Raw genomic sequence first — 13,293 nt, 5'->3', positions numbered from 1 at the left:
AAGACATATTATCATACTAATTTACTTCCCTTGCTTACATATTACATTCATAACATCAGCATACAGTCATATATTAATATAACAGAAGTAAGATGAATATTAAATATATAATCTATATCAATAATCGATAACTCAATAATCGATAGATCAATAGCCTGAAAGGGAATATAAATTGCATTTCCATAACACAAAGTGTAATGAGTTTGCATCCTTCTTTGACAACAAAATTGTTAACATTCGAGCTGGTATTATGAATAATACTGTCACAAATGCAAATGCGGTTAATGGTGCCATGTGTAAAAGCGTCGATAAATCTAGGGGGAGCCTAGTATCATTTTGTGCAATTGATGAAGAGGAACTTCGTAAAACCATATCGCAAATGACATCGTCTTCTTGCTCGCTGGATGCAATACCCACGCCGTTTCTTAACTCATTCCCTGCCAGGCCCGATAGTCCCGAGATTATTCCAATGTCTTTCCCCGCCAGGCCCGATAGTCCAGAGAAAAAAAAAAGAAAAAAAAAAGAAAAAAAAATATTTTTCAAAAAAAAAATTTGACCCGCGAAATTGCATGTTTAACCCCCATAGCAACCCCATCTTTCAAGCATGGCAGCCATTTTGGCAGCCATCTTTGTTAAACATAGTGGCTGTTATCTCATGAATGCCTGAACGGATTTCCATTCGGATTTTTTTGTTTGAAAGCTGTGAGCAATGTGGACACACGTGGTGCATTATCTAGGCATGGGTGTGCATGATCCGTGCACACCCAATTACATGGAAGTCTATGGAGACGAATGGCAGGTGGGAGTACGGAGGTATGTTAAAATGGCGGTCAATGTGTTAAAGAGGTTGTAGACTGTGTTATTGAAGATATCCTAAAAATAGTAAACAGCTCTATACAATCAGGTGTCTTTCCAAACTCACTGAAAACGGCCGTAGTTAAGCCCTTACTCAAAAAACCCAACCTTGACCCGTCCGTGCTGGATAATTATAGACCCATCTCTAATTTGCCTTTTCTGGGCAAGGTCCTAGAAAAAAATATCTTTCATCAATTGGATGTGTTTCTGCGGAACAATAAGGTGCACAACAAATTCCAATCCGGCTTCAGGAAAGGACACAGCACAGAAACTGCACTTTTAAAAGTTATTAATGATCTTAGGGTGGCTACTGACAACAAATATGTGTCCGTTCTCCTACTGCTGGACCTAACGGCGGCTTTTGACACAATTGACCATACAATTCTAATACAACGTCTCGAACACTGGGTAGGACTGTCAGGGACAGCTCTGTCCTGGTTTTGCTCTTACCTAACAGGCAGAAGCTACTCTGTTAATCTAGCTGACTTTGAGTCAAACAAACACAACATCTGCTCTGGTATTCCACAGGGCTCAATTCTTGGTCCTTTATTATTCTCCCTCTATATACTGCCGCTGGGAGAACTTATTTCCGCTCACGGTGTGAATTTCCATTTCTATGCTGATGACACCCAGTTGTACCTTTCGGTGGCTCCGGATGACCCCTGTGCTCTAGACCCATTGCTGACGTGTGTGTCTAGCATAAAATGCTGGATGAGTGAGAACTTTCTCAAGCTAAATGAGGACAAGACAGAAGTTCTCATAATAGGTTCTACTGCCCAGAGAGAATCAATAATAAATAGACTTGGTAACCTGGCTAAAGAAAGTAACACGTCTGTAAAGAATCTGGGGGTGATCATTGATGCTGAATTAAATTTTAATACACACATTAATCATGTCACGAAGATTGCCTTCTTTCACCTTAGAAATATTGCGCGAATTAGAGCCTATCTGTCGCTGAACGATGCAAAAACGCTGATCCACGCTTTTGTTTTCTCTCGGCTTGATTACTGCAACGCACTTCTCTCTGGTCTGCCAAAGAAAACAACTGACAGATTACAACTTGTTCAAAATGCAGCAGCCAGAGTTTTAACAAAAACTAAGATAAGAGAACATATTACTCCAGTTTTAGCGTCACACTACACTGGCTCCCGGTTGTTTTTAGGATTGATTTTAAAATTCTCTTACTTGTTTATAAAGCGCTTAATGGTCTGGCACCTTCGTACCTCTATGACTGCCTGCATAGATACGTTCCAACCCGCCCACTCAGGTCCTCTAGTGCAGACCTACTTGAGGCGCCAACAATGACATATAAAAAATATGGTGAAGCAGCTTTCTGCTTCTATGGACCGACAGCTTGGAATAAACTCCCACTACACCTACAGTAAGACAGGCAGCCTCGGTGGATAGCTTTAAAGCACAGCTCAAGACCTATTTCTTTACTCTTGCTTTTAGCTGATTTATTTTATTTATTTTTTAAATCCCTGTGCTGCTATTGACGTCCGCACTGCTCTGAAATTGTTCTTCAATGTTCTATGCTTTTATTTTTTCTTGCTTTATTGTAATCTTTTTAATTATTTATTTTTTATGTTAAGCACTTGTGCTTCATTTTATGTTCTGTAAAGCACTTTGAGCTGCATTTCATGTCATGAAAGGTGCTATACAAATAAAGTTTTATTATTATTATTATTATTATTACAACATTGGCAGGGGGAGGGAGGTGAGTTTGAGGGTGAGGAGAGAATGCAGTGACGCTGTCATAAATCATGTGACACTCCAGTGTCATTTGTTGACAGGCAAATTACAGCTCATCTTACTAGGGCACCAGGTCTACATGGACGGAGCCTATTGGCTCTCTGAATTAGAAGCCTTTGTTGTACTTTTAGGCTGTATTGCCTTATTAGAAAATGTGCCCAGAAAATGAATTTTGTTCCCATGTCTGGGCACTACTCGTTCAATGCATTTTTGCATAGACAATGCCCTTGTGGACGTTGGGTTAAAAAAAATATCTCCTGTCCGAATTTTGTCACCAGCCATAATTGTATATAATAGTGAATAACAAAAAAAACGTGCCGTTGTTTTTGCTGGTAAAAGTTGAATATATTGATTTTGGCAAATCAATGAAATCAATTAAATTGCTACCACGCTCCCAAAATTGGAATAATGCCACAAATGGAGAAGGCTAAAAGGTCAGAATTATTACAACAACATACAATATGGTATACAACATTTATTGAAGTACCACAGTGTGTCACAGTCACAGCATCTGGTATTTTTTTTAAATGTGGTCAAGTTGAAGTGCAGCAATTCTTGAAACAAAACAAATTCTACAAGGTAATGGTGCGTATACAGTATTACTCATCACTATCACTTTCATCAGAGTCATCATCATCCGATACAGCTTTTTCTTCTGTTTCCTTTGAAACGTTCTCACAGTTCTGGCAGCGACATATGGGTATCGTTCACCTTTGAATCGATACGATACCTTTTTCGATACCTGGGAATCGATGCGATACCCTTTTCGATACCATTTTCAATACTTTTTATTTATTATTATTATTATAATTATTATTTGCCCTTTTCTATGGGCTATTTTACACAGCCATTTTCATGTCAAGAGCAGAGAGTATAGACGTTGGATAATCATCATAATACTAAACATTATAGGCTATTGTCGGCTATTTTCCACAGTAACAAGTGTCGCCTACTAAAGCAGTCATTAAACTCTCAGTAGCCCAACTGTTACAGATGCGACCGGCCAGGGGTGTGTTCAAGAGTATCGAAACGAGGTATCGTTCGTTTTTACGTGAACCGATACTCTATAGTATCAACGTCATGCGATCGATACCATTAAAAGTATCACGGACGATATCCATCCCTATTAGCTACACACCCATGTCAGGGTTACTGAGGTTTGGGTTAGGTTTAGGCATAGAGGTTAACATTCACCCGCGTCGAAAGAATGGACCGTGGAACAGATGCTGTGTCGCAATATCGATATGTTAACACTATCAGGGTCAGGATTTGTCGTGATCCATTTTACTGTTATCTCCCCATCCTCAATGTGCCATCCATTGCCAATGGGTGAAGGGGCAGACATTCTACCAGACAATGCCTCATTACTGCTGCTTGGTGGTTTGCCCTCCTGCTGTGTTGGTTCAGGGCGTCTCTTGTTGGGGGAATGGACAGTTCTGGCAAAGCTGACGAGGCCATGCAGAAACATGCAGAAACATTTATATCTTGCCTCGTTAATATTTTTGGCAGATGATTGGCCATACGGGTGGCACACATATTTGCACAGTGTGTCAAACGTAGACAAAACTGCTGCCCAGATTTGTGAACCCAGTCAGGAATTCATCCTTCTGACAAGCAACAGAAAATGTCTTTTTTTGGCCCTTGCATTGAAATGCACTGGTCGAGTCCCAACCTGTGAACGTATGGATGCCAATGAGTGCTGAGCAAACACTGATACCGAGACAGTGGCGTCAGTTCAGAAAAAGCTAAGGTATGGCAACATGACTGGTGTTTTGCACACGCCGCGAAGGCGCACAGTACATGGAACGGTTGTTCAAGTGCAGCTAAACTTGGCATTTTAGTAAACGTGCCACAATTAACAATAATGCATTGCACCTGTGCAGCTGACCTGGGAATATACCATTTTGTCAAGTGACCATTTTGTTAAATGTTGCATTTGTAGTTATTTTACTGTAATTTAACAACATAATAACCAGAACAGATAGACAGAGAGATATTCATGGATTTATATTTAAAAGTAACTTTTATTTTCTCCCCTGGACCCAGGGTATGGCAGCTGCCCATACCCCTGCCATACCCAGTTGACGCCCCTGTACCGAGAGTTGCTGACTCCTCAGCCACATCCATGAAGCACAATGTCCTAATCTACTCAGTAGTGACACAGAACATTAGATGAACCTGTTAACTGGTGAACAGTCAGACCCAGGCACAATGACTTGGGTGTCTGCTTTTTACCTTTAGATGCAAGATACACAATGTCTTGACAAACAGATAAAACCTTTAGGTTCACATCATAAGGAATATCAACAAAACAGGCTAATGTTGGTTCTTCTGTTGCACCTATAATCCAGCAAATTAGATGGTATAGTTCTACTGGCACAACAGTGTCACAGTTCACTCCTCGCGGCTCCTTATGGCCACACAGACAGTCAGTCCTCTCATATGCTGTACACTATGCTCCTCGCTGCCCCTTGGGCCACGCAGACACGCATACACTGGACTCTGCAAAGGTTTCTATGTACAGTATGACAAGGTGGACTGAAAGCTTTGGCTGCTCTGTGGACACTTGCACTTAGTTTTTTGCACACACAGCTGTAGGCCTTCTTGTCACGTTCTGGACTTTAGTTTTGAACTTTGAGGCGTTGCCCTTGTATTTCAGTTTTGGACTTTAAACCGTGTTGCTGTTTTGGTTTGTTCCTGTATCTAGTCTTGTGTTTTCTGCTACACTGTGCCAGGGGCGCTGGAACTCTCAAATCCCAAGGGGAGCTGAGCCTGGAGGAGTTCATGCGTGCGGCCTTTGGCTGCGCGCCAAAATTCACGAAAATTCACATTTTTATCCGGTTTTGGGTTATTTTTATTACGTTTCGGGTGCTTATTCCCCGCACAACGGTGTAACAAGGAGCTGTATAGTTACTAGTTTTTTTAGCACACAGTGCAACACACAGCACGTACGCACACACACACACAGTCACTCACTCACGCACACATACAAAATCAGGTATTATTTTTGTTTTCTACTGTTTTGTTATTCCCCATACACAACGGTGTTAGTTTGCAACAATGAGCCTACAGACAGTTTCTAGTTCTCAAATAAATAGACTTTAGTGTGCCATCAAAGCGGGATTTATTTCTTCTGACTTCTGACCGGAGGTGGCAAGGTGACCATGTGATAATCAAACACCTTTTTTCAACATATTTTATTCCCCAAAGTCAAATACATTAATGTTTTAATATAGCTCTTTGTGTGTGTATATAGGCCTATATAGAAAAAAAGAGAAAAATATTTTTTTATTTTTCTCAATTCTCCTTCCCATCACCAGGGGAGCTGCAGCTCCCTCAGCACCCCACTTCCAGCGCCCCTGCACTGTGCCTTTTGGTTTTGTATTTTATTTAGTAGTTTGGTACCCAGTGTTTCCTGTTCTGCACCTGTAGTTGTATCCTGTCTTGTCTCACCTACTTTGATTAGTTTTGTTCTCCTCATGTGTCCTGTTGTGCCCCAGCCAATCGCAGTGTTGATTGTATTTTGAGTTCACCTGTGTTTAGTTGTCCTGTGTATTTATACTCCCCAGTGTTTTCTGTTCATTGTCGGTTCGTCATCGTAAGTTATGGTTTACTTTGTCGTCTTGTTGCCAGCTCTGAATTCTTGTATCCAGTTTTTGAGTTTTGTGTGCCTCGGGTTTATTTTTGCCCTTAGTTTTCCCAGTATAGTTTTTCCCCTTCTTTGTTTGCCTTACTACTTAATAAATATCCTCGCATCCAACTTGCCTTGCCTGTGCCTTGGTTGTTCTGCACTTGAGTCCTACTGATCCTGAACCAAACCGTGACAAACAGATTTATCATCAGACACATTTAAATCCTCTGCTGTGGGAGGCTGTAGGGCATGCCATACCAGGAGAGTCACTTAGAAGCCTCTTCAAAATCAATCCTGCACTATTAGTGGGGGAGCCAATCAAGTGATTCTGCTGGTTGTAATTTTGGAATGATAATTGTTGGAGACATGTATATCTTCATTCTTGGGGTTCTCACAATGCCAAAAAAACTTGTCTTCAATTTTTCTTTTTGGGTTTAGCATGTGTAATTAGCATAATTAGCCAATTAATTGCCAAAAACGGGAAATGGCAATAACTTTGCTTCTAGGTAACTTATAAAGGTGATCTAAGAGTCTAAGTCCATGTTTGTGAGGTCCAGAAATTCATATGTTACCATTGTGAAGTCATACAACCTTTCATAATTAGCATAATCAGCTTAAATTATGCAAAAACGAGTTGAAAATCAGGAAATCGTTTCATTTTTCACATTTAGCTGACTTTGGAGAGATGATCTGAGACTCTTATTGACTAATTGAGTATGTTTACAAGTCCAGAAATTCCTATCCTGATGTAAATAAATGCAACCTTTTGTCATTAGTACAATCTGCATACATGATTTATTAATTAGTCTGAAAGTAGGAAATTATCTGTTTCTTTTTCTGTTAGGATATCCATAGATTCATTCTTGTCATAATTAGTCAAGCAACTGTGCTTCAGCTGTGAGGGATCACAGCTGATAAAGCTAATCATAGTTATTGAAAACACCTGAATGATGCTGCTTGGACACATCACAGTCGCATCATGAAGGTCACTGGAGGCTTTGTGGGCATTACTCAGAATGCTAGTGCTAGGGAAAGGTTCTTCTCTGGTCGCACCAGAGCTGAGTAGACTTGCTGAAGAAGCATGCCAGATGGCTGGCACACAAACAGCTACACAAAAGGAGCACCGTGACTTTTCCATTGCTGTCTGGACAAGGCAGGAAAAGAATGTACTTCGATTGCAGCATGTGATCAAGTCATCTTTGAATCCTCTAACATATGATGGCAAAGACCTACCCAATATCATCACAAAAGTTGTGATGCCACCCCACGTGGAGAAAGATGTATGCAGCCAAGACGAAATTGGCCAGCAGAACTATGTTGCTTTTGTGAAAGCGTGCATTAACAAAAATGAAGTCAGTGTCTGGGCCAGAATGAAAAAGGTTCAACTGAAGATGTGGAAGAGTGCAGGAAAAGTTGTGAAACACAAGCTCGCTGACCAGGTGGTGGAATTGAAGGATGACAGGTCATTGTTTGCTCGAATGCTGATTGTTGCTCGATCACGGTCAGAGATCAACCTCAAAGAAGCCATTGGCCAGCACGAGTTCACTGCCAAACCACATGCTCTCTTCACAGTGACTGGTGACCTTCTGCCCTACACAGACAAGAGCAAGCGCATGACCATTCTCGAGGAGCTGCAGAATGAGAAGAGGACTGGTGACGTTGGTGTTGATCAGCAACCACAGAGTGCTGCCACTGACAGTTGTCCCCTGCCATCTAAGAGTGTAAGTGTCATAGAAATGGGAAAGCCATCATGGATCAAGATATGTTCCCAGTGGGCTGACCACTTCATAGCCATACTGGACAGGAAGACCAAAGAACATAATGAGACCCATGTAGTATTTGACCGCTATGATATTGCATCTTCACTGAAGGAGGCCACACGTATGCGACGCCAGGGTGGCAAGCCCCCTACCACTTATCATGTGGAAGACAACACACCGATAGGGAAGGTGTCTGAAAAACAGTTCTTGTCAGGTATCCACACCAAAGATGAGCTGACTGTCTATCTTGCTAAGAAAGCCCTCCAACACTTCCAGGGGAAACCCAACGTTTTCATAATCACGTCAAGGCAAGATGTCCACTCAAACTATATTGATGTAAAACATCTCCACAGCTCACAGGAAGAGGCTGACACAAGGATAATCCTGCACAGCCTGGATGCTGTCCGAAGAGGGGCAACACAGCTCTACATTGAGTCCCCGGACACTGATGTCTTTGTTCTTGCAATCCGACGGTACAATCAGCTGTGCAAGGATACCTATTTCATCACCGGTGTGGGAAACAAAAAACGTATCATCTCACTGGAGCCAGTAGTGCATTCATTGGGTGAAACGAGGACTTCAGTCTTACCAGGGTTCCATGCCTTCACTGGAGCTGACCAGACAGGCCATTTTGCTGGAAAGGGAAAGTTAACCTGTTGGCAAGCCCTAAACCGGTGTCCTGTGGAGGCGGTATCTACATTTGCTACTCTAGGTACTTCAAAAAAGCTCAGTTCTGACACAGAAAAAAAGATTGAAGCATTTGTTTGCCAGCTGTACGAGCCCGGTACAAATCTTGTGGATGTTGGTGAACTCAGGTGGAGGTTATTCACAAAGAAACAATTATAAGCAGAGAAGCTGCCACCTACACAAAGAGCATTACATCAAGCCATTGCCCGTGCCCATTACCAGGTAATGGTATGGTATCAGGACCACGTAACCCACAGATGCCACCAGCAACTGAATATGGATGGGAGGCTGAGGGAGATCATCTGGTGCCAGTCACAACACGGGATCCCCCAGCTCCAGCCACCATTACTCAACTGATCAAATGTGGCTGCAAGAAATCCCAGTGCATGTCACATTGTTCTTGTCGATCTCAAAATTTGAACTGCTCCGAGATGTGCATGTGTGGGGAAGATGAAGAGGTGTGTTGTAATGTAAGCAAGGCACAACTGTTGGGGATTGACGATGACGACGACGAAGATGGAGACCCTTCTATTTAAATGTGTTTACAGAACTTTCTGTACATATTAGTATAAACAATCTGATAATTCTGTGACCATTTCTCATATTGTTCTTTTATATGAGGGATGTATAAAGAAATATAGCTATTTCTGGTTTCGGTGTGATTATTACATAATTATTACACAGACAAAAGGTTGCATGATTCATGTATAGGATAATAATAATTCCTGGACTTGTAAACATACATCTTAGAGTCTGTGAGAAGCTTTCAAAGTTGACTAAAACAAAGAAATGCAGCAATTTGCTTATTTTCACCTCGTTTTTGCGTAATGTATGCTAATTATGCTAATTAGGAAAGGTTGTATGACTTCACAATGGTAACAGATGAGTTTCTGGACCTCACAGACATGGACTTAGACTCTTAGATCACCTTTATAAGTTACCCAGAAGCAAAGTTATTGCCATTTACTGTTTTTGGCAATTAATTGGCTAATTATGCTAATTACACATGCTAAACCCAAAAAGAAAAATTGAAGACATGTTTTTTTGGCATTGTGAGAACCCCAAGAATGAATATATACATGTCTCCAACAATTATCATTCCAAAATTACAAAAATTGATAGGCTCCTCTACTATATGGGGCTGTTAATTCTGACATCATTTTGTAGGCAGAGGAGAACTTTTGCCCCCCAAAAAAGCGAATCTTTTTACTATTTTTACTATTTACACATTTTCTTCTCTTTGTTGTTGAAAGGAAAGTTATTTTTGTTTCGGATCTGTTGAAATAGCGAGGGACAGATATTGACAATAAATCTGCTTGGAGGTCTGACTAGAAAATGATGTCACGGCTTAAAAGCCCCATACAGTGTCCTCAGTATTTCCCTGTCCAGAACTTGTGCTAGCCTAGCCCCATATAGAACCTCACCCTCTGCTGCATACTGTTGCTCAGAGATGAGGTCCTACGGGGATATCTCCGGGCTGGGGTTGAATTCCTCCACGCAGAGGTAGATCACCCTTTTCCTGAAATTGTATCCAAAAATGAAAGGTAGTTCCACGCTCCCAGAGTATGATTTTCCATCCCACGGTACATGGGATGGGTACATGCACTGTTTTAGATTCAATTGTCAATAGAACAAAAGTAATATGGGGGGTGAACTACTCCTTTAATGACTCCGTGTTGTGTGTCATCCTATAGGAGCAGAGAAGGAGAGAGGGAGCTGGACGTTCCAGAGACAACATGAGCGACCAGGAAGAGGAGAGCGACTCTGTGGGGATAGAGATGGAGAACCTGCTACCTCCACCAGAGGGTGGAGCCACCAGGGAGGAGGGGCTCAGTGAGGAAGACCACCACCAAGGTGGACAAACCAATGGCAACACATCTCCATCTGAGGAGGTGGGTTATTTAATAATAACTTTAATATTAAACTCTATGTCACACATGGTCAACTGGCGGCCCGGGGGCCACACGCGGCCCCCACTTCTAAACATGCAAACATGACCCGCTTTAATTACTTCAGTCTATACTATTAGCTTAAAGGACAACTTTAGTTTTTTACAACAAGGGTTCATATTTTAGATTGTAATTAAAGAATATTAAAGATGAGTGTTACAATTATTTCATTTACTTCTTTCTATTGTTTTAGAGATTCTTATTTCAGTGGTTGGGGGCATGCGTACAAGTGGCTAAATATGTCATTTTACACAGAATAAGCCCAATCCCAAGATACAACGCAACCTTTCATGGTTGGATGTGACTTAGAAGTGTTACTGTAAATATCAATAAAGAAACTGCTGGCTTATTGTGTCTAAAAAGACATATTTAGCCACTTGTACGCATGCCCCCATGCGTACGCATGCCTAACATTTTAGCACGGTAAACGTGATAAAACAATATAATGAAGCAAATGAAAACATAACACTAATTTTTTCTTTTCTCTAATTACAATCTAAAATATAAACCCTTGTTGTAAAACAACCAAAGTTGTCCTTTAATGACTAAACTCAGCACAAAAAGAAAGGAAACTTGACTTCGGTTCTTTATATCTCCCCTTTAATAATACCAAATTATATTGTGTTTTACGCCATTTTTATCGTTGATTTGTCACCTTTATAACGAGGCACAGCTTATAAGCATTGGGCATTCGAGGCATGAGCTACACAGCCAAACGTTTGGGTAGCGCTGACCAAAGATTTGGCCAAAATGGCTTGCAATGCTGTTCTGCTGTCATTTACTCTCGTTTTGGGCTTCCCTGACACTGAGCTTATCATTAACAAAGTGTAAAAATGGCCAATATGTGTTTTTTTCATTTCCTTATTACTGTGTGAGAGTGCAATCATTCAATGCTCCAAGCAACAAAGGTGACACCAAAAGAACAGTATTGCAGGCCTGCCAGGCCATTTTGACAATTTTTGGAGGGGCGCTACCCATACGTTTGGCTGCGTTGCTCATTCCACGAATGCCAGATCCTTACAAGCTGTACCTTGTTGTAAAGGTGACGAATCAACGATAAAAATGATATAAAACACAATACAAATTGGTATTATTAAAGGGGAGATATAATGGACCGAAGTCAAGTTTCCTTTCTTTTTGTTTAGCACTAGTCTTTTTTATGTACATTGTCCAATGTATTTATTTTTAAGTTCATATAAGTTAAGAACATATAAATGCATTTGAAATGAAATAAAAGTGCTAATTTTCACGATTCCAATTAAAAAAGCAGATCTACAAGCTCAAAATGTGTCGCACTGTGACGCGTTTTGACACATTTTGAGCTTGTAGATCGGCTACTTTTGCTATGTTTGACTGTATATGCAATGTGGCCCTCTGGAGTGAGTGAACATATAGTTGTCCTCTCCATCATCAAAGTTGTTCCACCCCTGCTCTATGTAGAACTTTAACCAAGAACCAAAACATCTGCATGTAAACAAAATGAAACATGTTCTTTATGAAGAGCTTTACAGAGATATCTGCATGTAAACAAAATGAAACATGTTCTTTATGAAGAGCTTTACAGAGATATCTGCACTTTACAACACGTTTGGTCATCTTCATTTTAACGTCTACTCAGGCTTTTACCAGGGGTCTTCAACAGGGGGTCCGGGACCCCTAGGGGGTCCTCAGAGTTACTACAGGGGGCCACCAAATCTTTGTGTGATAGAATCATGTTTTTACATTAACCACATGAACCCTAGCATCCCTATTCTGAATGGAACATTAGCCAAAAATAGCAGATCTACAAGCGCAAGGTGTTGTGAGCTTGTAGATCATCTATTTCTGACGAAGAGGTTTGGTGTAGAGGGAAAAGAAGAGCAGACTAATGGTTCAAGTGGTTGAATGTCTGAAAATACACATTAATCCAACATACACTCATAGTGCTGTCAAACAAGTCTACACTGATTAATATTGAAATTTGAATATTTTTAATCTGCAACTCAATTGTATGCAATACATAATAGTGGGGGTCCCTGCTACATCTCTCTCTCAGCTAAGAGGTCCTTGGCCTGGAAAGGTTGAAGACCCCTGCTTCAGACAGTTTTTGATTAAGTATTTATTTAGATATGTTTTATTCCTGGCCTGGTGGAGAAAGTGCTCTGAGAAGAGGGCTTTCTGACACAATTCATTCATTCTAATCTAAATGTTTCTCTTGTTTTGTTAGGCTGATCCTAACATCCAGCACCATGGTGTGAGTTGCGATGGCTGCCAGATGTATCCTATCGTGGGGACCAGGTATAAGTGTACAGAGTGTCCTAACTATGACCTGTGCCCTGCCTGTCAGTCCACTGGGCTTCATAAGGAACACCCTCTGAGGTCCATCCTGACCCCAGCCCCGTCCCCAGTCCAGGTAAGAATGTCATAACTCCATGTGTCAATTCTTATGTTTGCCCTAAAATCACGCAAATCGGAACACAGTATGTCTACACTCATCTCATCAACATGGATCTGTCCCATTTAGCGCCACCTTCAGGCCGATTTTTTAAAACACATTTTTAGACACTGCTCCTACAGATTTTGCCCTAAAATCACGCAAATCGGTACACACTTGCTCTACACTTGAGTCATCAACATGGATCTGTTCCATTTAGCGCCACCTTCAGGCCGATTTTTTAAA

This window comes from Nannobrachium achirus (assembly GCF_963921795.1).
Source record: "Nannobrachium achirus genome assembly, chromosome: 18".
Classification (NCBI taxonomy): domain Eukaryota; kingdom Metazoa; phylum Chordata; class Actinopteri; order Myctophiformes; family Myctophidae; genus Nannobrachium; species Nannobrachium achirus.
This window is presented reverse-complemented; position numbering follows the sequence as displayed.